This window comes from Cygnus atratus, chromosome 6, assembly GCF_013377495.2.
Source record: "Cygnus atratus isolate AKBS03 ecotype Queensland, Australia chromosome 6, CAtr_DNAZoo_HiC_assembly, whole genome shotgun sequence".
In the NCBI taxonomy this organism is placed as follows: Eukaryota; Metazoa; Chordata; class Aves; order Anseriformes; family Anatidae; genus Cygnus; species Cygnus atratus.
Window position 1 is genome coordinate 6,681,274 of NC_066367.1, and position 24,703 is coordinate 6,705,976.

At 48.8% G+C, this 24,703-nt stretch overlaps 1 protein-coding gene across 4 annotated transcripts in view; it reads left to right on the plus strand.

Annotated features, from left to right (window-relative positions):
* MAP2 (microtubule associated protein 2) overlaps positions 1–24,703 on the plus strand; it is a 196,606-nt gene that overhangs the window by 64,408 nt on the left and 107,495 nt on the right. For all 4 annotated transcript variants that reach the window (XM_035536777.1, XM_050711703.1, XM_035536779.2 and 1 more), the window contains exon 3: positions 19,825–19,890. The gene's annotated coding sequence lies outside the window, so the exon portion shown is untranslated. The remainder of the gene's footprint in view (positions 1–19,824; positions 19,891–24,703) is intronic.

Consider the following 24,703-nt stretch of genomic DNA (forward strand, 5'->3'; position numbering starts at 1 on the left):
GAAGCAGCCGTGTTGGGAGCTGCCGAAACTGCAAATAAAACTGTTTGGTTGGTGAAGGGAATTGGTTAGCCAGGAGCTGGAGCTTGTGCCCCCTTTTCACTGGCTCTAGCTCAGGGATGCAGTGTCTACGTTGGAGGCGTAGCTGGTGCTGCTTTCTTTTGATTCAGTGTCCTTACTGACAGAAAGTTTCTTCCCATAACTTAGATTTTGTTGCTTCGATGGACTTATTTTCCATACCCACTGTGCACGTTCCCTGCATGCATGGAGATCTTTAAATGTTTGGACATGCCACTCCTAGCATCTCTCTTCTCAGTTCTCTCCAAACTTAACTCCTGTTGATTCAGCCTTTCCACACAGGTCTTGCATTATTGAAATAGGGTTATTTTTATTGCTGCAGCGAAGTAGGCTAGCCAGAGTGAATGAACTGCATATAATCCTTACGGAGAAATGGCCATCAGTCGGGGGTTGTTTGCGGAGGGACTGCATCGGCTTTGACAGCTCTGCTGACCTCGGCTGCGGCTGCACGGCACAGGTGAGGAAGGGGAGGCTGCTGCTGCTGCACAAATTAAAACAAAGCATGTCTAGTAATGTTCTGCAGTCCTGTCTGCAGTTGTGTTCGGTTCAGCGGCTCAGCAATTGATTGCTTAAATCTGAGTTTTTTTTTCTGCCCTGTCAGCTTTATCCCTGGCCACATCAAGTACTTGGAGCAAGTAGCCTTGGAGAACTCAGCCCTTGGCTGCTTCTAATTCAGACGGCAGATTTTCTGGATTGTGAATAACATGTTTGCATCCTTGCTTTTCCCTGCGGTTCTGTCAAACTGGAGCTTTTCTCTTTCAGCTTAGGGGGACAACGAGCGGTGGAGAGGGACGAGCTGACAAAGGGGCAGAACTGCATTTGGTTCAGGAGGAGACGCAGGTCTCTGTGCCATCCTGGCCTTCTGTGTAGGATGCTGTCCTGCAGGGTGGCACCTGTTCTGGTGGCTATGAGCATGAATGAGCACCCGCTTGCCATTGAGAGATTTGTCTTTCCATACCGTGAGTGCAGCGCTTCTTTGGCCATATAGCAAACCTACCCGGATCCAGGCATCAGGACTTTTGCATCAGCCTACAGACTTAGGGATATTTAGGTTTGTTTGTACATGTAGCCACACCTCACTGTCCTACAGAGAGGAAGGAGTGGGGATTTAACAGTAAGAAGGCAGCACGACCATGCAGTGATGACCGAAGCATGCAGGTTACCTTGCGATGACAGCTGTTGTCATCCGGCTCCTGTCTGCCTGCTGCTTTTCAGTGCTTCTTCTCCTGTTTCTTGAAGAACTGTGTAGATGTTGTGGTTTGTTTCGTCTTGCTCTTAACCATGAGATACATGTAATGTGGTAGAAATTATATCCTATTCCCTGGTTCGTTTGCTGGCTTCTCGTTTGTTTTAGTAGTGACTAAATCTAGCAATTCCTGCTTCCACGCAGAGCCCACACCTGTGGCTTCTGTCAGCCGTGGCTATAAGAAAATGGGTGGGCGAGGCTGAGACGTGAGAGCAATCTATAAATGGCTTGCTACCGGAGCTGTGTTTCCGTCAGGAGTCTGTGGTGGTTTAAGCTAGAAGGACAACGAGTTTTGTGCAGTTCATGAGACACTAGAACAGAGCTGGTTCGGGCGTGCAGCCTTGTAAAGCACATAACGCTGCCTCTGAAATACAGTTTTCCTAAGTGTTCGTGGATTGGAGCTTGCTTTTTGAAGGAAGTTCAGCTGGCAGAAACAGAAATCAGGTCCTGGGGCCCACCCAGAAGCAGCACGCAGCTTTGCTTTTTGCCACGTGCTGGAGGTGAGCAGGAGCCTGGAGCAAGGGAGCGCTGCTTCGCGGGAGCATGGCGAGTTTCTTGGAGGTCCCACGGGTCTCTGTGTGGCTGCAGACTGGAGAGGAGGCAGCAAGCTGGCCAGAGTCGCATGTCAGCATTTGAGGGTCCCTTTAGGTAAAGTTTATTCGGCTTTCTAAGAAGCTGCAGTATTTAACATGACCTGAAGCAGCAAACAGATGGCGAGGTATGGTCTGTGAAAGAGAGATCCGTATTTCTGGCTTTCACTTCAAGCAAGAGGTTTCTAGGTGGCTTGCTTAGCGTTCTATGAATTCAGCGTGTATTCTATGTACTGCTGATCTGGGCCCTTTTTTTGTAAGTAACATACAGAAGTTTTCATCCTCCTTAAGCTTACGCAGCTTCGTGGCCAGAAGTTAAAAGCAGGTTGCTTCACAATTAGCTGCCCTGTCAGACCATGCGCTCTGGTGCTGCAGCGAGCAAGTCATCCACGTCGCCTTGCCTGGGAGCTGTTTATGTCCTGCAGTGGGATCGTGCGTTTCACTTTACAGATGATGCATTCTGGTCTTGTGTTTACTTATCTGAAAGACAGGATTCTTGGGGGTTCTTTCCTTTATAAGACTTCATAGTGATCAGAGGCTTTTTCCTGTTAAATCAAACCCAACTTCTCACCGGTGGAAATCTCCCCCTCTCCCTGACACTGTGTCCAGTTCATGGAGGGGAAGCATTCTTCGGAAGGTTTGCTCTCATTATGTATTAACTTTTTCAAAAACGATAAAATGAATTTGTTGCAATGTGACTTAGCTCAATGGCAGTAGAAGTCGGTGGCTCGGAAATAGCACGGTTCTCCCTTTTCCAGGGCAAACCATTCAGCATTCCTAACAGACTCGTGCTGGGAGAAGCAGACATCACCAGCAAGGTATTTCCTGGATCCTCTTGCCAAATGCTAATAATAATAATAACAATAATAATAATAAAAAGACTCGGATCTGAACCGAGCCACTTGTGACTTCATTTGGCAGCGTAGGCCTGCTCTACATAACTTCTGCCTTTATTTTGTTACTCCTGGCTGCCAAGAGCTTCTGAATTAATTCGTCCCCCTTCTCCCTCCCCTCTCCCCCTCGCCTCAGCGAAGGCATAGCGTATCGCAGGTTGTGAGCCAAAGGAACATATGGGCTGGGGGAGCTGCAGCAGCCCAAGGGCTCTGCTGGGATGTGAGGCACTGCTCCGAGTGAGGGCAGAGACCGGGCTCCATCTCTCGTGTGGCACCTCACCCGAGCCCTGCTGCTCCCCTGGGGTTTCAGTTCTTGCTGCCTTTTCCTGCCAGTTGTCTCCCAGCTCGGGCCACCCTCCCAGCCTCGTGTAGGAAGAAGCATGGGCCCACCTTTTTCTCCCTAGCCCTCCTGGAGGAGGCTCACGTCCCAGCACTGCTTTGAAAATGCTTCAGGTCACTTCATCAGGCTTACATCAGGGAAAGGAAAGTAAAATGCTGATGGCATGGAGTGGTGGAGAGGACCAGGAGCTTGTATGCGAAGGGTGAAAGTCTGATCTGCTGATATGCAACAGGAAGGCAGAGCCTTGCCAACAAATTTCCAAGTCACAGGGAAAGACATGAGAGCATTTCAAAAGCTTGAGTCCTGCGGAGAGTAACCAGGAAGGAACGGCTGGGGATTTCTTTTTCATTGAGGGACATCTGTGAAAACATTTGTGTGAGGGTCTGAGCTGCCTCGGCTTAGGAAATGGTGGTGCCCTGAAGAGGCAGGCTTAGATTTGTTATCCACTAAAATGAGGTAACTGTTTCATGGTAATTGATGGTGTTTTGTGACACATCAGTTCCAGTTTCTGCTTTGTTAAGCGCTTTTAAAGCTGCTTCAGTGCACCCAGCATAACTTCCCCAACTGCTGGGAACTCTCCGAACCACTGGCTTGTTCGTCATCGCTCCGGGCGGGGCTGGAAATGTTGGATTGGTCCTGGTCTCCTGCTCTGCCCAGACAGCACCTGCATTTCCTCAGGTAAAATCTAGTACACAGCCGTGAGCATCACTTCGGGAATCAGTGAGAAACTGTGCATCCATGTGGCTGGGGGGCGGAGCTGCTTTTCTTTGGGTGGTTAGATTCACTGGGGAAGAAAACGCTTCCAGTGAAGCTCAATTCCTATGAGCCTGTATAGCTTTAAAAATAATAATAATAATAATAATAAAAAAAAGCAGCAGCTACTGTCCAGAAACTGCTTTCTTTAGACACTTGCTGTTCCCTCTAAGTTTGTAGTGCCTCACCTGAAGCCTTTTATCTGCCATTGGTTTTGGCTTGACTCTGCACTGCTGATGGTGCACTTGGCTATAAAGATTAGGTTGGGAATGGTTTAACTGATTTTTCGAGGGTATGAGAAAATGCAGTGCTTGATAACTGCTGCGATTTCAGGTACTGTATGCAGAAAGAGATGAATGGGTTGCTCGGAGCTAGCAGTACCCTGCCTGCCTGCCCTGCCTTTAGATGCCTAGTAGGGCTTGTTGTGGCTTCATATAAAGGCGTGGTGTCTGCAGCTTGAGCAGCTCTGAGTCTCCTGGCTCTACATCAGGATTTAATTATCGGCATGTAAACGAACCTGGTTGCTCTGATTATTTCTCCTGCTACGACTCAGACCGTGCTGTTGTGGCTCCTCAGGGCAGAGGGGCTTTCAGTGAGGGACTGAAAAGGTTTGGTCCTTCCTTGTACAGGGAACAAAACTTGCAGAGGCTCTGACTCCGCACTAACTCTCACCTGACCTGCTGCTCCTGCAGAGCCTCCCCGGGTAACTCAGAAAGGAGACTGAATTCAGAGTGCCGGGGGAAATATTGACGAGTTTGGAGATCCGTTGTCAGCACTGGAAGCAGGGATTGCCAGAAGTAGTGACAGACCAAGCTCGTAAGGCAAACAATGCCGCACCATGGACTGACAATACCCCCCTGCAATCCACGTTAAAAATAGGCTTTACAGGCTCCACTTTTAGCATGATCCATTCAGTAATTCATATGGCATTCCATATGTTAGGGTGAGAGGAAGGTGGAAATAGTGGGAGTCGGGGAAAAAGCCACTGCCTGATCCAGATCCTTATGCCATTTTGGTTCAGTTAATTGCATGCACTTGGAGTGTCGTAACGTGAGCAGATGGGGTGTTTCACAGTTATGCGGTGTGTGTATATATATACATACATTTATATTTTTTATATATATATATATATATATATATATACACATATGAAGTTCTCTAGCACTTGATTCCACAGGGCTGCTCTCAGGCTTTACCAGCCACCCAGGCTGGGCGTGCGTGGGGGAGAGGATGCGGTAAGCGGTGGTGGGATGGGATGAGTGATCGATCTAATATTGGGATCCCCTACACCCTGTGAGATGTGCACATGTTCGACAACCGGTCCAGTAGCTTGCAGCTTGGTTGCGTTTGGTGGCAACCTCAAGACAGCCTGCCTAAAGCAGCTGCGTCTCCTGGTTCAGAGTCGCTCTGAAGTCGGTAAGCAAACTCTTCAGAGACCTGGGCCTCGGCCGTGCCTGGCTCCCCTCAGCAGCAGTGTCAGGATGGGTGCTGAGCCACTAGGCTGTGTGAGGAGCTCTCTCCTTCCCTTCCCTGGCTCCATCCCGCCAGCAGCCTCCCCTCTGAGCCAGGCGGGATTGGGGCGGCAGGAGGATGGCAAGCAGGCTGCCTTCCTCTCGCAGCCGCAGCCTTTTAAAGGATAGAGCAAAGCAGATGGCGCAGTGCCTGGAGATAACAAACAGCAAGCAAATGAATAAGCCTGTTTGTCAGCTTGGGCTCTGCTCTACACCAGCTAGCCTGTGTTGGCGAGCGCCTTGCCTTTGGAGCCTCTGCTCCTGCTGGGAGCTCGCTGGGGGAGAGGTTTGCCGGGAGGGCCACTTGCTGCGGGTTTTCAGGCTCCATCCTTTTTGCTTTCCATCCTTTTCGCTTTCCATCCTTTTCGCTTTCTTTCCCACTGCCCCTCCATGTGTACGAGGTGCGAGGAGAGTCAGCCAAGCCACCGTGCTGTCCCCAGAGGATCCCTGTGTCCCTTGGTGCCAGCTGAAAATGCATCAGTATGTCCCAGCCGAGAGGCTGCTGGCAAATGTTGTCCGTCAGCATCTCCCCTGTCATTTGTTCGCAGAGCAGCTGATGAGCTCGCTGCAAGCAGGTGCGTTACCTAGTCCCAAATGTATGTAGCCCCAGAGTACTGAGGCCTTACCTATCAGGTAAGATCAACCAAACTGGCCAAAAAACTAGCTAGGTTGTAAGAAATCTTTCCTCGCCCTGTTCCTGGAAGTCGGGGCAGAGCCCCTTCCAGCCTCAATCCTCCCACGTGCTGTCTCCTCTCCCCCTTTGTTCCTCAGCAGGTGTTTGCACAGAGCCTCGCGCCGAGAGGGCTTTCATTCCTGGAGGGTCTTTGTGGGCTTTGAAAGGAAAATAACAATAATTGGCTGGGCAGGCAAGTATCAGCTGCCACTGCCCCTGGTGTATCCAGGGGAAATGAGGAGATTCAGCTCGGTGCCTTTCATTAATGGAAGATAAATCCGGGACAGGGAGGGTTTAGTGGCCTTTTAAAGGGGCAAAACCTTGAGCCGCAGAAATTAAGTGGCACCATGAGGAGTAGTTGAACAAAAACAAAATGAGATCAGAAAAAAGCTTAAGCTTTTTTGCTTATCTTGTTCTCTGGGTTCTCCATCAGATGCAAACACCTGCTCGGTGCGTGGTTATAAGGCACGTGCTGTCAGGACTTTTGTCTTGCAGTGATACCTGCCTTCTGCACCCTGTCTTCTGCTCCCCGTGTTGCATGGAGAGGACAGAGGGCGTCTGCCGGTCACAGTGACTTGGTTTTGAAGGTAGCGAAGTGTAAAATCACTTTTACCAAGGCATTAAAAAATAAAACAATGTTCAGTTATTTCTGTCTCAGCAGTATGTTGGAGTCAATCTGAACATATGTGTGAGTGTATGCTTATTAATAAAAGATAGCTTTTTGTAGAGCAGGCTGTACATGGGGCTTCTCTCTTGTTCAAGGGGATGGGAAGAGACAAGGAGAAAGGCTTTGAGGTTAGCTGCAGAACCTGGAGAGAACACACTGCTGCATTTTGATCGCCCTGGTGGCTCGCTCCCTGAATTTTTGGCAGCAGTTTGCCACCAGAGCCCAGCCCACATCGTGACCGGCTGTCCCTGGAGGGCTGTGGCAGGCGTTGCAGAGCGAGGGCTACCTGTGCCTTTGGGCAGGGCGCGAGGGGAAGAGGGCTGGAGGTTGGAGCACTGCAGCCAAGGATGCACCGGGGATGCTGTGCGGGTTCGGGGCACAGGGAGGAGCGAGCCCTGTCCTAAGGAGGGCTGGGGGACCTCAAAGAGGGACAAGGTCGGAGGGAAGGCATGGTTTGCAGGAGTGAGGGTGAGCAGGGTGCTGTGGCAGGGCTGACACAGGCCTCGAGGATGTGGGTGGTAGAGACGGGTGGGAATTGAGTGGAAGAGAGCTTTGAGATGGAAAGGAGCAGCAGAAAGGGGAAAGATGGGCAGAAGCCAGAGGGTAAGAGAATTGTTAAGAGGAAGGAAAAGATGGACTAAAGGGAATGCTAGTAATGTGTGCGTTTTCCACGTTTATCTGATTTTAGATATATTTGTTTACAACCGCTTCTGTTTTATAGCACAGAAACGTTTCAGAATTACTCCTAGATCTTTGAGCAGAAGACAGCATTTCCTTTGCCTGGCTCGGAGAGGGAGAGCTGCTGTTTTCTTCCCCACCAGCAGGCATGGACCCTGAGTAGTGAGTCAGGAAGCAGAAATCAGAGGATAAGATAAGCTCATGCTTTTTGTTTATTTTTTTTTTTAAAGGTTGAATACTTGTAAGTATTCACAGCTTATAAGTGCTTTTAATGGCTGAAAAATCCTGTTAAATTGGGAATTTTGGGAAAGGTGTGAGGCGAGACTCAGCTGGTCTGCTTGATGGTCAGCAGATGGGACATATGAAGAGATGTCTTTTTTTTCTGAGAAAATATTCTAAACCTCCCCGCAAGGTGTAAGGAAAAGAAAGGCCTTTCGTTCTGCCAGTGCCTTTCGCTGAACCTTGGCATATGTTCCTGACGTGATTTGCCTCTGTAATGGTGACCCCTGCCCTCAGGAGCAGCAAGAGAAGGGAACAGAGAAGAGATCAGTGAACGTGACTGTGGGGAAGGGCAGCAGGAGGAAAATTTGCTTTGAGAAGGCTGGTTTTGTTAGGGCCTCTCCTGAGGGACTGAAGGGGTCGGCAACTGGAAGTGGCCTAAATCCAGCGAGAAGGATCAGCAAAACCGATCTGAGGGAACAAAAAGGGCTGGAAGGGAGGTGTGCTTCCCAGTGGTGTAGTGGTTAAAGCTCGCGTGACTTGTGGTGCTCAGGTGTAACCAGTGGAGGCTGTTGGACACACACTTAGCATGAATTTTCCTGTAACTTCCATTCCTTTGACAGCTTCAGCAGAGAGTATCTTGCAGCAAAGAATTGAAATATTCTGGACAAATATCAGATGTTCACAGAGGCTCCGGCAGCCTTAGCAGATGTGAAATTTCTGACTCTTGACCTGGTGACTTGCTGCAGCAGGTGTAGGTTTCCTGTGTTTTCTTTGCATGCTGGTTTTTTAATGTGAATTTTTTTTTTGGCATGGCCTTATAGTTTTTGAGCAATAAAGATGTTTGTGATTTATTAATAACTTTTTATGGTTCCCTATCATTAAGAAGTGCAATAACTATTTCTTTGTTCTTCAAAATCAGTCTCTCAGTAGGAAGGAGGAAGAAATTAAGTTGGGAGAGGGTTAGTAGTTGTCAAATGAAAACACAGGCTGATTTAGTGCTTTAAAAATTCCACACATGCAGTGGACAGACAATAAATCCTATAACAAAAGCCCATTCCTTTTCTGCTAATCTGTTGTTCCGCGACAGCTGTCAGGCAGAAGATTTACATCCGTGTAAGCAATGAGATGTTGAAGAAAGGTGTTGCCAGTTGTCCAAGTTTTGAGGTTTTCTTTGGTTTGCATTGACTGGAAAGCAGTTAAAAATGATTAACGAGAGCAGGATGAAATAATGGGCAATTTGCAAGTCGCAGGGCTGTTGTTAAATGAGGTGAAGGCCAGGCTGAACGCCCTCAAGCTGCCGGGTGTAGGTGTGGCAGCTGGACTAGGGAGGAGAGCAGGGCTGGGAGGTCGGCGTGTGCCTTGGGGTGCCCGTGTCCTGCTGAGGTTGAACAGGGTGGGATGGGATGGCTGTTCCTTGTCCACCAGGTGATTCCAGGCTCATAGCAGCAGCAGGAAAGTACGCGCATCCTAAGGAGACTGGAGAAAATAACAACGTGCCCAAAAGCCAGCAGGTATGAAGGTCGGCTCTGCCTGTTAGCATCCTCCAGTAGCTAAAATAAGATAATGCGAAGAAAAAAAAGTGCTGTCCTCCTAAAATGGCTTCTGCACGTTCTGCTTCTGTGGCTCCATGCTTGTGACTGCAGAGCAGAGCCAAGAAGAGGCTCTGGAGGGCCTCTTCTGCTGCTCTTTCTGGGGTTGAGGAACTGTAGTAGAGCAGAAATCATCATCTTCATGTGGAGTTAGGAAGAAGTCGTCTGGGGGCAAGCAGTCATAGCGGGTCATCCTCCTGCTGGTTATTGCTATGGTTTGTGTGGGATTGCAGGGGGTTTTGCTGTTACCTGGTGCTCTGCTGTATTTTCCGTCTCCTTGCAGGGTAGTAGGATGGGCCTGGCTGGTCACTTCCCCTCCGTGTCAGCTGTGGTGAGGGATGTTATAAGGTGATTCTGTAAAGGCCTTCGTGGTTTGCCCAGCCATATTCCTCAGGCCTGGAAGGGCTTGTGAGAATAGCTTTTCGGGGCAACACAGCCAGTTATTCTGGAGGTGGTTGGCCTGATAGTGTGAGCTTTGGTTTGTGGCTGGTCGCTACTAGTCTTTTCCGCAGATGATGCAGGGTGGTTTTTGTTCTCCTAGGAAGTTCATCTAATCTGATCTTTTCTGTAGTGTTTTTTAAGTTGTAGGCTTTATTCTTTATGACTGAAGCAATGCTTTTTATTCCTTCTGAGTTTTCATGACCATCTTTGCCCAAAAATATCAAAGTGAGTCAGTAAAATTAACGTTCCCCTTGCTTGTCTCTGTGCATGGTTTGATTGCTCAGAAACTGTCCTGTGCAAAACCAGAGGCAGACGTGAACATGCCTGACGTGCTTCAGCTGGTCTTTGGAGGTATGGTGGAAATTCCTTTGCCTGAGATGTGGCTCCTGAGAGGCGCTGCCCAGCATCCATCCTGCGCTGGTGCTGTCTGACCTGACGTGGGCTGCAGGGCTGCCTTCAAAGAGCACTGAAGGCTCAAGCTGGCCTAAATCTTCCACCAGCTACGTGCAGGGAATCAGCAGAGTTGAGAAGCAGCTCAGAACGCTGGGTGCTTGTTGATATTCATCCCTTAATGATTTATGAGGCTAAAATCCATAAACAAGTGACACTTTATATTTGCTACAAGTCTCATATCCTTGTTTAATACTGCTAGTGGACAGCTAGTGTCCAAAAGGGTGTTCAGTGACACTCTCAGCTGAATAAGGCCTTTCAGATGTGTCTGTCTGCATTAGGAATGAGTGCTCGCTCTAATTTTACAAGGGACCATTTCTTTTAGATGTAACACCCTCCTTCCCAGCGCCCACATAAGTGATACCATCATCTCGTTCTCATTACAGCCCTCTTTCATCCCTTTGTCTCCTGTTGGCTGAAAATGCCTTTGTCTTCCAGCTCCTTCAATGATTAATGAGTCACTTGTATTCTTTTTGCCAATTGGTGCAGAGAGAACCTTGGAGCAAATGCGTACCAGAGTTATTCCAGTTACTGTCTCCTCTTCTTTCCTTCTGCAGACTTTTTGAAGTGTTGTGCTCCTGGTTTTTCATTTCCAAGTTCAACACGATTGCTTGGGGCTTTTGCTCAAACATGAGAGGTCCCAAAGGCTGACTTTGGTTCTGAACCGTGCTAGAAAGAGGTGGGAGCCTCCTTGCAAGCGCTGGGAGCAGCTGCCTTCTTCACCCTCTGTTGTGGTGTTAACACGTGGGCAAACAGCTTCATCGGAGCCTGTCCCACCCCGGGGACCAGCTGGAAGCCCGGAGGTGGCAGGTCACCACCTCAGTAAGCTCCTTGCTCGCAGACCCAAAGGTAACCTCCCGGGGCACTGCGGAGAGATTTGGGTTCTGGGGAAGGCAGCTGGAGGATGGGAGGAAGGCACAATAAGACACACCGGTCCTGTGGCCAGGTGGGTTTTGCTGGGGGCCGTACAGACTCCAGCCTCCCCGTGGGATGGGTTGCAGAGTTAAGGAAAGCAGGCACATGTCAGGCAGGACAGCAGGACCCTCCTTCTCTCCAGGGAGGATGCCAGCACGTCTGGGCCGTGTCACTGCCACTCTCTGTATGAAAATAAGTACATTGTTTGATCTTCCTCAGTACCACTTGCGTTTTCTCTAATACTTCACCAAAAAATCATCTTTGCTTTTAGTTAGCTGAGTGAATTCTTCTTTTAAACCCCTCCATCCCAGCTGACCTAGGATGAAATTACTCACTTTATCTTCACAACTTAAACTTTGGAAGATTTTTACTGCTTTTCTGTGCTACAGAAAGCAACGTAGCAACGTGGAAAACCGTGTTTTACAAGGAAAGATCAGAAGAATGTTTTCCCAAGCTCTCCATCTTGCTGGTGTCTGGACTCTCCCTAGTTTGCCAATATCTTTCTTACTGTGCAAAACCCAAGTTTTGGCAATTCTCCAGCTGAGACATCACCACCGACAAAGAAAAAGGAATAATTATTCCAGTGTTTTAGGGACAGCGTCCCCATTAAGATAAATAGAACTGTGATTTGTCTTTTTTTGCCCGCAGAAAGCCTTTTCCTGCCAAGCTACTGCCTAGATACTTGCTCTCTATTTGTCTGGTTGTGTCTGAGGCCTCGGCTCTCGGTGCACTCTTTTCTTTTCTGATTTCCTGCTCCCAGATTCGGGAGGTGCTCTGTAGTTGCTGCAATCACCTTGGCTTTTGAGCGTGCTTTCCTACGTGTGAAAAGCTCAGCCCAGCTTGGGGTCAAAACCAAATTTTAGAAATGCAAACTAGGGAGAAAAAGAGATCAGTTTGCTGGGATTTGTTATTGACAACCTTAACTGCCCACAGGAATTTTTCAGTTCTCCTTCTGTCCTGTAGGTGCTTAGAAATTGCTTCTTTGGGTATTTCTGCCTAAATGTTTGCAGAGATGAGACTGGTTTGTAATTTCCCACAGTTTCCTTTTAAGAGAGGGTGCGGTGTTTGGTCTTCTGTAGCATCATCTCTGAAACCTTAAATGCTCTTCTGGAGTCAGGAAGGAATCATAAAATGTTTTGCACTCTGGCTAGCTTGTTTTGAGTGTTTTGTATGCTGCTCTTTCCCATTCTGACCCAAGGTTTTGCTTCTTTTTAAAATTAATTGCATGCAGTGTTTGCTCACAGTTGATTTTATTTGTGAAAATTGAGGCAAATGTTCTGTTGCACCCTACTCTACTCTGCACCGTCTTTGCGGTGCCTCTCTGCTGAACCATGACTTGCCCGGTTTGCTTTTCAGATCGCATTGCATCTTTTTGGTTGCCTTTTATGTTTCGTACTAATTGTAATTCATTTTGTTCCTTAGCTTTTCTGACTGCGTTCCTGTGCTTTTGCTGTTCCTAAGTTACATGGCTTTTGTCTCTGCTTTTTTGTATGATTTTGTTTGATATTCAGGCTCTTAAAGTGGCTCTTAGACCAAAAAATTGGCCTCTGACTATTCCTTTTAAGTACTGATGCAGTTTTCTGTAAACCAGTGTTGGGATCGTTTTTGGTAGCAAGAGTTCCCCTGGAGGTGGTTGGAACAGTGTGAGAAGCTCCCCAGCTTAGAGCAGCGCTGCCGTCTGAGCCTGTCATCTAACATGCCGCTGATAGAGCACCTCTTCCTCTAAAGAAGGTCACATCCCTCGAGGTCCGTTCCAAGATCCTTCCTTTCTCCAAAATTCCATCTTGCCAAATGACTTTCTCATCTTCCAGCTTGCTCTGATGAGCCAGGTTTGACCATAATCACCTTCCAGCTCCCCAGACCTCCCCACCGATGGCCATGGGATGTGGCAGCCTTCGCTCCGTACCCCGAGCTCCTGGGCAGCTTGGTGGAGCGCTGTGGAACGGAGCGCTCTACCTGCCAGAGATGGGGAAGCAATTCTCGTGCACGGAGAGCTTCAAAATCACCTTGCACAGTGCTGTGAGGCCAGGCTAAACCTACGTGTGAGCTACCCGCTCCGTCTGCAGTCATTAGGCAGGGTTTAGCCTTGGTGTAGCAACTGCTGTGGGCTCGGTGGAGCTGTAGCTGATTTGATGTGTGTAAGCAAAAGGGGGATCAGGATCATTACGCTAACCACAGGAAATGGGCTTTTATGGTGATGAGAACAAGAATCAATCACAAGTAGCTAATGAATTAGCTGGCAGTGTCTGCGATGTTCATTTCGCAGTAAATGCAACAGTCGAAATCCATTAAGAAGCCCTTGCAAAGGGGTCCTCTGCGAAGAGGATGTCTGCAACGTGCAGTACGCACGCTGCCCTCACCTTGCCTCTATCTGAGGCACGGGAGTGTGCACAAAGTACAAGTTCTGCTCCAGACGTGTGGTAGTCAGGGAAGGGCCTCAGTTTTTTTTAGCAGGGTTTTGTCTTAGAGGTCACCGTGGCTATTGATTATGGTTGTTTTTTTACTGGAAACCTGTGGTCTGCGAAGGGCAGCTATTGGAGAGGCTCGCCTCCACGCAGAGCACCCAGGTGCCCGTGCAAGGAGGTTGTAAGCGGTTGCAGCAGCGTGGCACGGTGTCACACCAGCGTCCAGGTGGGTCAGCACCTTCCTCACGAGGCAGCTTTTGGCACCTCTCCTCTTCAGCGAGCGCGCTGCGGCTCCTGCTCCGCGTGGCTGGTAGCTCTCGCACGGGTTTCTGCCTCGCTGCCCTCGTTACATAAAGAGCCGCAAGGGAGAAGCTGCTCTAACCCGTCTGCTGCACGCTGCTACATGGTGCTGCCATCCCTATCGCCTGGCTCCCGGGCCTTGCTGTCGAGGAAAAGCGGTGAGTGAGTAGAGCTAACCAGTTCTTTCAAGTTGCTGAAATGAATCTGTGGGCATGGGGGAAGATAACTAGCTGGCCGATTTTAGGAAGGCTGTGTTTACCTGCTTAGAAAGGTATCTCTGAAGACAGGGGGATCTTGAAGTTGCTTTATTAGCACTGCAGAAATGAAGAATCAAGTGCTTTTTCCCTGAAGGGGCTCATGGATACAGGCCCATTTCAGGAAAACCTCCATTTGTGGTACTGCGTTTCACTACGTGCCAGCATCCCACGGAATTGAACTGAACTTAAGCGTTTGCTTACACATTCTCCTAAATATAAATGGAATCGAAATGCTGTCCAAACCCCCTGCGATTAGGCAAAACAGATAAACTTGTGTGTTTTACATTGCAGTGATTGCTTTAACATATTTAAGGCTGTGCCAGCTCAGAGGTTATATTTTAATTGCATGTCATGCAAAATCTGATTCAACAAATGAATCATGAATTTAAAACATTTTATTTATAAATTTAATGCAGAATAATAACCAAAGCTTTTGTGATGAGGTATGACATGACAGCTAATTGAAAACCATTAGGCTACATGGTGAAATGAAGTACAGATTGACATTTGAACAAATTCTGTCACAGTAGCTGTGATATTTCACTGTAAGCAAGTTTTTGCCTTGATTCATCACCCCACTGGTAGGCTAGGAGAGAGAGATGAAGAGAAGAAACTATAGGGTCTGCATCTGCAGTATTTCCGTAGCCAGAAATCCCCTCAGGACTGCAGAGAAGTGCTTGGTGAGTGCCTGAGATCCACACTCGCTGAGCATCATTGAAATTGAAAATGAAATTTTGGGTTGATCCAGGCTCCCTTGGGCTGTACCAGGACAGGACTGTGCCACCAAAGCCCTGTGGCCTAGGGGCAGGGCAAAGCTGGGGCTGATGGGGCCAGCACAGAGGTGTGTGTGAGATCGCCTCTTGTTCTGGGTGCAGCAGGGAAATTGACCATAGTTCTCAGCATTAACTGCTGACTTCTTGGGATCCTACAGCTTTAGGAGCCTGCTTTAAGCATCTCTGAATCAGGCTACCTGTGCAAACAGCCAGGTAACGGAGGGGGATTTGAGAACTGGACTTACAAAAAGCAGTTTGGTTAGCTTGTAGAAGTGAAGGCAACACCACCAGCATTGCTCTTAACCCTGGCAGTTCACATTTGCCTTTTCAGACACCCTCAACCCTCGCCTTGACTCAGCTCGGTGCTGTTTCTGAGGGGTTGATTAATGATCACTTCTGTTTTGACTGCAGTGTGTGCCAGCGCTGCTCTCATAAGAGCAAATACTTTTCCGAGAAAATCTGCTTTCCCTCGCTTCCTGTCTTGCTGTGGCTGCAACGCTGCAGCTCCTGCGTTGTGGTAATGCGGAGCCGTGCCACGTATCCCCAGGTGGGTTATGGAATTAAAGGCAAAAATATGAAAAAGAACAAACTCACCTGTTTCACCTACATGTGTATAACAGCAGCGACTCTGTTGTAGATGGTATCTACCTACAGCAGCTCAGGACTGTGTGATCGAGCTTGGTGTTGGCTCCTGTCGTGTTTGAAGCTCCTGATGCAGCGCGTACAGAGCAGTTCCCTACTGCTGCCTCCAAAGAGGCTGTGCACGTGTGCACGCACAGTTCAGGGACCTGGTTTTGTTCAAAGCTGAGACATGCTTCAGTGGCATTGGTTTGTGTAGCAGTGCTGGTGCAGCTGACTATTTCTGATAGTTCAGGTGCCAGGAATTGACTGGAAATTAAAATCATCTTCCAGGGGTAGTGGGGAAATTTCTGGGCCCAGTGTGTTTGGGACGAGGCCCTTTGGGGCTGTGCTATGAGGGTGCATCAGATGAGCTTCCAAAGAGCAGCGGGCTGACTGAGCAGAGAGGCTGAGCACTTTGTCTCCCCGTGCTGTACCAGGCAGAGCTTCTGCTTTGTTAGGGGGTGGCCATACACAAGTTGGCAGCAGTTGGTAGCAACTATACCACATCTTTGTACAAGGTCTGGGGGCTAGTAAGCAGCTATCACGAATTGTGGTTTCTTACTCTTTTGCTGTCGTCAATCTCTTAGCTGGAAACCAAGAATTTTCTAAGAAAAGCCAGGGACATGTTTATCTGGCAGCTTCAAAGGGTTCTGAGCAGCACTGGGCCTTCTGAAAAGCAGGCCTGCGAGGACTTGACCAGCCCCCATCTTTCAGCGTCATCTCAGTGACACGCTAGCACGGAGCGAAATGGAAATGAGGTCCCTTTCTAGGTATTCCTCCAATCTATTATTTACTTGAGGAGTCAGCTTGGCTTCACAAAGGAGCTCGTGCCTGAAAATACTGACTGGCGGTTTTAAAACAGCGCTGCACAGGTGGGGAGCTTGGCTGTTTGAGGGGGGGGAAAAACCTAATGAGGAGACTAAAACCAAAGCCAGCCCCCCCCCTGCACCCTGAAACTTCCTACCCTGCTGGAAATCCTCTGCACCTTGCTAACCGGAGGAGCTGCAAGCTCAGCCTGCAGCTTTAGCTAACTCCTCCCCAGCCTGCAGCGCTCCTAGCAGTAACCATAGCGATGCAGGCACTGGCTCCAGCCCCAGCATCCCCACCGTGGAGACCCGGTGAAGGAGCCGGTGTGCCATGCTGCATGTGCCTTGCCACAATGAATGGGTGTCCTCCCTTCTGCTTATTTCCTCCTCGAGGGAGGAAAGGGAAGAAAAGCAAGGTTCTCCCTCAAACGGCTGATGAAACGGGATGCTCTGGCGTTCCTCACTGCCGCAGAAGAAGAGGCAATAAGTGTGGAAAAGCACCTGCCTCCTCTCCAGCAGGCAGCCGTCCCCAAGACTGTCGTAAGTGCTAAGACAATGAAGGATAAAAAGAAAATGCCTTGTTCCAGGGCTATTTTTACCCGAGTGGTGCAATTTCTGTTCAGCAGGCTTATTCCTCTTCATCTACATCACTGATCATATTAGCTGCTATTTCGGGCGTTGCATAAAATGTTCACCCAACCTCTGGTGGAAAAAAGCAGGAGCCACTCCCCGAGTCCTTTGTTCAAGGCTGGCTGCACCATTTCGGTAGGGCCTTGGGTGGAAAGGGCTGAGGTGGATGTCTGGAGAGGGTCTGCCAGCTGGGCTTGGCCACAGAGGTGGTGTGACCCTGGGCAAGCTGAAGCCCCGTAATTGCTCTTTTTCCATCATCCTTAAAATGAGAATGTTGCCACTACACACACACACCCCGTGTTTTGGCTTTTTTAAGTAAAAAGTGGCAACAGAAATGGTCTCCTGTTTTCCCAGCACCTTGCACAGTGTGACCCGGGATGCCAGTGGGTTTTCTGAGCACTCCCACGGCTGGTAACGAAGCTGAGTGCCCTGTCCTACATCAATCCTACACGAATGTCGGCATTGAAGAGAAAAACCCACCTGAACGTGCAGGATCTTTCAGAGTTTAGACCAGTAGAGTTTGGTTGGTCTCACCAGCACCTCTGCTGGGACTGGCAATGTCTGTGTTACTCTTTGAGAGGTGACAGGGTGAAGAAAATGCATGCTGTGTGGCCCCGGGTTCATAACTGAAGCATTTGCAGTCCCTTGGTGTGTCAACATACTAATGTTCGTGGCTTTTTTGCTCACAAGTTTCCTGGTTCAGCATGATGGGTACAAGAGTTTTGTGGGCTGAGTTTGCTTTGTGGCTGCCTCTGCCTTCTCGGCTGGGCCAGGAGGTCCTGGGGCCAAGTCCCAGGCAGGGCTGTGTCCCCTGAGCTCCAGCACGAGCAGAGCGGTGCCGGTCTGGGGGGCTGGTGGGAGACGGAGCCGTGGGCTCTGGGATGCAGGGCCCAGCTTGGCAATATGCATCAGCCCCTTGTGAGCCATGCCAGGAACATCTGAGAGCCATTTCAGGATGGTTTGGGGGATCTGTTGTAAGCCCTGCACCCTCCCAGCCCCATGGTGGTGTTTTGGGACTTCCTGGGCGTGCTGGGGGAAGAGCGGCCAGAGGAGAGGAGCCGTGGAGGTGCGGGGGGCTGGCGGCACGGCTGCGAGCAAGCACCCACTGTTACCAACTGCCTGTGGAGCTGAGGGGGGCGAGGGCCGGAGGAGAGTTTCCTTGGTTTCTGCAGAGGATGAGCTCTGCAGTGGGAGGCTTGGCAGCAGCAGGCGCCCCTTCCGATGAGTCACAGGAGGCTTTCTCAGAGGGAAGGTCCAAGAACTGCGCTAGTGCTGCTCTCACTCGCTCCTTCCTTTCCTTCTGGAGGCCTTTTTGCTGCCACGCGGTACCCGCTCCACCATCATCCTTGGCCCGTACAGGCTGGCTTTGGGGGCTTCCTTCCTCCTTTCCTCCTCCTCCTCCTCCTCCCTGCTCGGGCGATTTAGGGAGTGGGAGGCAGCGGGCAGGGCAGGGCAGGTGCTGCTAAGGCACTGGGACCTGTTCGCAGGGAGGAAGGTGGAACTTCTTGCTGATGTGGAGCGTGATGGGTGTGTGAAATGTCGTCTTCTCGTGGCTGTGAGGGAAGGCGGGAGGAACTGATTCCCTCGCGAGGTTTCTCGTGGCTGCTCCATTGCTCCAAGCCTCTGTGTGCCTACCCTGATATTTCATTCCAGAATCACAAAACTCAAAACCCCCCAAAAGCATTCATCTTTCACCTCATGCCTTCATCCTCCTCTGCCCCTCCCCAGCCATGCCGTGCCCCCTCCCGGAGCATGGGGCCGCTTCTCAGCTCCCGGCTCCCTCGTCCTGCCAGGGCTGGGGCTGTTTTGGGGCAGCCGTGAGGCACGTAGGTGAGGCTGGGCAGGGCAGCATCAGTCCTGAGGGGTCCCCGCTCCTCCCGGCAGCACTTCTTGGTTTTCCTCATTTTTATTTCCCATCGGTGTGAATAAGCAGATGCAAGGCTCCGATAGCAGCGTAAAGGAGCTGCCCGCAACACGTGAACACGAGTGCTGGGTAGCAAACTAAAGGGGGAGAGCGCGCCGCCCTCTTAATCCGTAATGCAGAAAGCGCTAAATCCCTCCAGACCTCCTTTTGGGCGCGTACCATCCGTAAAACCTGTGTAGGATTTGGATCGGCAGCGCAATGGAAACCGCGCGCGCCGCTGCCTGCGCGCCGGGCGTGCTCGCGTGTGCTTGGCAGCAGCACAAAAGGAGCCGGTTGATGAGATTCACGGGCTCAGAGGGCTGCTTCCTGGGGACACGCTTGGTCGGGGGCAATTAAAATGCCCGTCAGGCGCTGGAGACCGGCAAGCCCTTGACAAACCGCTTAGGCAGCCGCGAGGTGCGGCATCCTATTGTAAGTGGCTGATGGCGGAGCCGGCTGGTTTGTCATCGTTCTGGAAATTTCTGTGGCCAGTGAACTCCCTCTTCCTCTCCCACTCACCCTCTTTTCCTTCTCACCACTGCGGGGACTTCTTCTAATTTGCAGTTTTCCTTTTCCTGACGTACACATGGTAGATACAAGCTGGTGGCTTGCAGACTGCGTCTGTCTGGAGATAGGCAGCGAGCCGATGGATAACAGCACGCCAGGAGAATGATTATGCAGCAGTTATTTAAGGATAGGCTTTGGGGGTATGGCAGCCTATGAGCCGGTAATGATTTTCTTTTAAAAATGTCAGCTTTGTTTGCTTTTTTGAGGATTTGCAAGAGTTGTTATACCTTTGTGCTGGAGCTTTTTAAATTTAGCCTGCTGTAGATTAAATTTTGTAATGGTGCCCACCGAATGAATTAAACTGCATAGGTAATAAACCTCTGTGGTTTTGCTTATTAATTTATTTGATGCATACATAATATATTATAAGCACACACCTTCATGCACGTATACTGGGTATTATATGTATGCATCTTTGCATCGTGAAAAAAACACTTTTCTTATAGCTGGAAACTGTTTTTCATCAAAAATTAAGCATTTTCACTTTTTTTTCCCCCCACCTTTGGTTTATTTTAACAGATTCTCCAGCATATAGCCTTGGACGTGACGCACTGATTGGAATCGGCTCGTTCACAGGTCGCAAAGGTAGGGCACCTCTGGAGCTGAATGGGGGATTGAGTCTGATGCAGGGAGTGGGTTTCCTTTGTGGTTTGTTTTTTTGTGTGGGTTTTTTTTTTTAACAACAGTTATTCTTCGTTTGGTCAAACTGTGCTGTGTTGCAGATTCGCATAGATTTTCAGATTGCTTTGGCAGGCAGTCTGAAGTTATTTTTGATGTGCATGCATACGCTGCAGCTATGTAATTAGTCTTCCCAGCTGCAGCTAGCGGAGGGTGAACAGAAACCCGCGTGCTCACCGGTTGCCTTGGGTCGGAACAGGCAGGGTACAGAGCCCTCGCCTTTCCTACCCAACCTGGGGGCTTGCTAATATTGGTTTCAGCTTCCCTGGAGTCCTTGCAGGCTAGCATGAACAGGGTTAAACCCCCTGCCCTGTTCCAAGCAGGTACAATCCATCAGAGCAGCTGAAAGCAGAGGGCTGGCTTCATGCTGTCTGGCTCTCAGGGAGGAGGGAAACTTCTTTTAACCCGTTCACTGCTGCCTGCAAGCGCGGTGCTCAGCTCAGGGCTTGATACACAGCGCCCCAGAAGCCTGGCAGGGCGGGGCGGGGCTGGGAGAGCTTCCATCTGACGGCGTCTGGAGGCATCACCAGCACTTCAGAAATCATTTCTATCTACCAGAATAAAGCAAGCAGACTTTTTTTTTTTTTTGACGTTGTCATTGGTAGTTCCCAGGAGAAGTTTATTCTCTTTCCCCTAATGCCCTTTGGCTTTGGTTGCTCTAACCCTTTAAGGCTGGAGGGGAAATGGGGGGATAAAGCCCTGCAGAATAGAACACACGAAGCAATTTTCTTTGGGTTGAACTGTCAGATGTGTCAAGTGATTAAGGAATATTGATCTCATTGAGTTGCAGCAGGGACTGTGCCTTTAGAGAAGAAAGGATTTAAAAAAAAAACCACCAAGCAAGGCAGGACTGCAAACCTTCTCCTTTCACCTTGGTGGAGAGAAGGAAAGGCAGTGTTCATCTTGTATTAACTTTTCAGGTGCTTGTTCTCACCCAGTACCTTTCAAACCAGGCGTTACCGTGCGTTGTTCTGCTCAGGTGTCATACAGCTCAGCGTACTTCTTAGCTCTGCATTTAGACCTGAAGGCAATAAGGGTGTTTGTAGGGCAGGAAACAAAATCTGTACGTGTCTTTAGTTTGCAGGAGGTTACATTTCTAGTGAGGGTATCCCAGGAATAATGGTAACTCTGGGAGGAAGCCTGCTCTCATGACATGCCCCCTCTGGGTCCCAGACAGGCAGCAACTGCAAGCCAGAACTTCAGCACAGGCAAAGCTGAGGGCCACTGCTAGCAGCAACAGATCCCCAAAATTTTATCAATCATCAATTTCATTGCAGTAAGAGCTTAGTGATATGGTTTAGTGGAGGACTTCATAATGTTAGGTCAGAGGTTGGACTAGGTGATCTTGGAGGTCTCTTCCAACCTAGATGATTCTGTGATTCTGTGAAGTTGCTGAGGCTGTGTTCTTTCTGGGGGGAAAGCATTACTGCATTTTTCAGGACATTTTCCTTCGTGGTCATCTTACGTGCCATTCTATTCCTTGTTGTTCTGTTCTACATGTCTTTCTGTTTTCCTGGCCCTTGCCTTCTTTCTGTCTTTGGCAGAAGCCTTCTTGCCTAATAGGCTTTCCTGGCTAAATAAAATTCTTCAAAAGAGTGCTTTACTAGTTAGTTTTCCTTAGTTGCTTTTCATATGTTATTCCTCCTGGTATCAATCATCACTGGACTCACTGAAATAGAAAAAACCTGAAGTAAATAGTGGATAAAATGCTTTAATTCTTGAAAAATGTATTCAGCGATGTCTCTTTAGCGAAGAGCAGGTCCCTTCTCTTCCCTGTACTTTTAATTTCACTTCCATTATAGAAGGACAGCCAGCCAAACTGCAGTCTCATTCTGATTTCATTAATGTTTTGCAAACTGTCTCAAGGACTAATGCTGCTTGCTGGGCTTGATGTCAAAATCCAAGGTTTTGCTGCAGCACTGGAGAAGGGAAGAGGAAGGATCTCTGACAAACAGAAGTGATGGCTTTGTTAGCAGACAAGCAGAACCGCCTAGTTTTTACAGTATCAGTGGATAACGAGTCAAAATTGTTGACAATGCGATCCCTTTGGGTGAATGGTTTTCGTCTCCTCTGGAAATGTTTCTTATCTCTTGTACGCAGCATCTTATCAGACCTCTGCGGTCTCCAAAAAACAACAAAAAACAAAGGGTGTCAGCTATATGGTAATGAATCAGAGTTGGTGTGGAGATGGCTTTTTATTTTATTTTAAATAAGCAATAGAAATACGTTTCTTGCACCTCTGTTTTATCAGTCATTTTAACCTCCTCCCTTGATCTGGGCTTTTGAGATGCACATTACAAATCATTCCCTCTGGCTGCAGAGAGGAAAATGAGATGCTATGCTGGCAAAATTGGAAATAATTTCAAATATCACCGTTTTCTTGAAGTAGAGGTAAGGGGCGCTTATTTTGCAAGAACAGGATTAATTGTAGATTGACAGGGTTTAAAAACTCAATGGCCACAGGGGTAGAAAAAGATGGCTTGGACTGTCACAAGGAAAACCTTTTATTAGCTGATACAGAAAGGCAGCAGAAGCCAGAGCTTGCGGTAGCGCTGAGGTGTGTTGGGTTACACTCTGTGGCTCAGGGCAGGCACCCAGAATGACGTGATGCTTGGCACTCTCCTTCGTTGAAACAAACGACACGGTGACCAAATGCGCCAGAGGCGCTCAGAAGTGACACGCCGTTACTTCGTCCCCGCGGCTCTCGGGCAAGCAGCGGCACCAGGAGCGAGCCTGGGCCCCGTGTTTGCCTCCGTCCCAGGATCAGCGTCCAGTTTTAACCCTGTTCTCTAGGCAACCCTTCCTCGGCACGTGCGATGGAGGTAAGGAGGAGTTTGGCTGTATGGTGTTCCACGCAGGGGCTTCACGTCCCCAGTTTTCTCACTGGGGTTGGGGTTAGACCACCAGTATTAATGCAGTCTTCTCAGTCTTACATGAACCGAGCAGTTTTTGGTTGGTTTTGCTTTTTGGTGCTGACCTTCGTGTTGATTTATGTCTTGTGCTTGATGATGAGTTCTCAGTGAAGATTTCCCTGCTATTTTACTGATTAGAAAGGCTGTCTCCTAGGTATTTTTTCGCTGGCAGATAAGGGTCCTATGTCATGGCTTTCCTTTCATTTGGGGCACTGAAGTGGGGTCCCTTGTAGCGTATGTGTCATCCACTTGGATGTCTGCTTTCATGTGACTTGAAGGAACATAGTTGTTTGTGATTCTGCACCAAAACAGGCTAAAGTTAGCCAATGGACTCAATTTATTAGCTGGGAAGAAGAAAATCCCCAGAAAACTTGTTTCTGTGGGTTAGCTGGAGCTAATAGTTCATGGTCCTAATGGAATTTGCTTTCATGTGGGTTTTATCTTTCGTGCCTCTTCTCCCCACCGTATCTACCATTACGTTTGCACCAGAGTATCCCAGTTTTTCCGTGGCCCCTTGCTGCCCTCTGGGCAGGGCACAGTGTATGCTAAAGCTGCTCTGGGCTGCTGACTGGCATGTGCATGTACTGCCTGGATGGAGGAGGAGAGGCAGCAGGTAAGTGGTGAGCTTGTGTTGGTGTTTTCTCCATGTGAGGGAGGGGAGGGCTTGTTTCAGCTTTGTTTTTCACTTCTAGGACATTTCATGTCCTTTGCTCTCTGTCTGTGGTTAAATGTTAAGAATTAAGGACACACAGACGTTCACAATGGCAGAAGTTTGGGTTAGTAACTGTAGGAAGGATACCCTGTGTAACCTGTCAAGAAAATTGTCGAAGCACAGAAATCCAGCAGAGGAGGAACTGGCCAGGAGCTCAGCTCACGTGGCCCTGGTTGGAGGAAGAACTGATTAGGTGCAGGCCTGCAAGTTTGTGTGAAGGGCTACAGGCTGCCAGGCTCCTTTCGGAAGCTTGTGTCCTCAGCTCTTGGTTATTTTCTTTGTCTGTATAAAGCAAAATACCAATGCATTCCTCAATAGGAATTCAAATTCATCAACTTTGCAAAATAATTAAGATCTTTAGCTAGGGGAAGCTATGTATGTGCAAATTGCGGGTGTGGGACTTAGAATGGTGGCTTCTGTCTTGGCTGCAGTAACGAAGGTGGTTTTGGTATTTATGTCATAGCAGGAACAGTAAAAAGGTTAGAATGCATTTAGTAAAATACTCGATTCCCCCCACCTTCACCCGTCAGCTTAACTCTTCCTTCCTGTAGAGCTCTTTGCTATGTAAAATTGTTGTGGTCGTACAGATCTGTGGTGGCTTTTAACGTGATGATGGTGGAGATGATCAATCAATTCACCTGTCCCACTTGATACAAAAGGTGTCTATTCTGTGGTGGAGAATAAGCCAGCAGGAGAATAAGCCAGGAGGGACTGTGTTGCTGGCAGCATGGTAGAAAAAACAAACCAAAACAAAAAAACTACATAACAGCAATGCTGCTGACTCACACTTTGCAAACCTGGAACATTCCCCCAAAGGCCAGAGATTGACTTCCTTTCCCTGGCGTGGTCAGAGGACAGTTCGCTGTATTATTTGCCACTGACTGAAGCCTCTAGGTAGTTAGGCACTGCTGCATTTTCACTGACGTTTTTTGGAGTGCATTAGCATGGACCTTGCGAGAAATCATGGGCAATTTATTTTAATGCATTGGGTGTCAGTCAGTGCTAAATCACAGAAGCTATTTACATTTGTTTTCTGAGTCATCCTGGTTCTTGCGATAAGGTGATTTTTCAGTGTGTGTGGTTAGTAAACTGGATT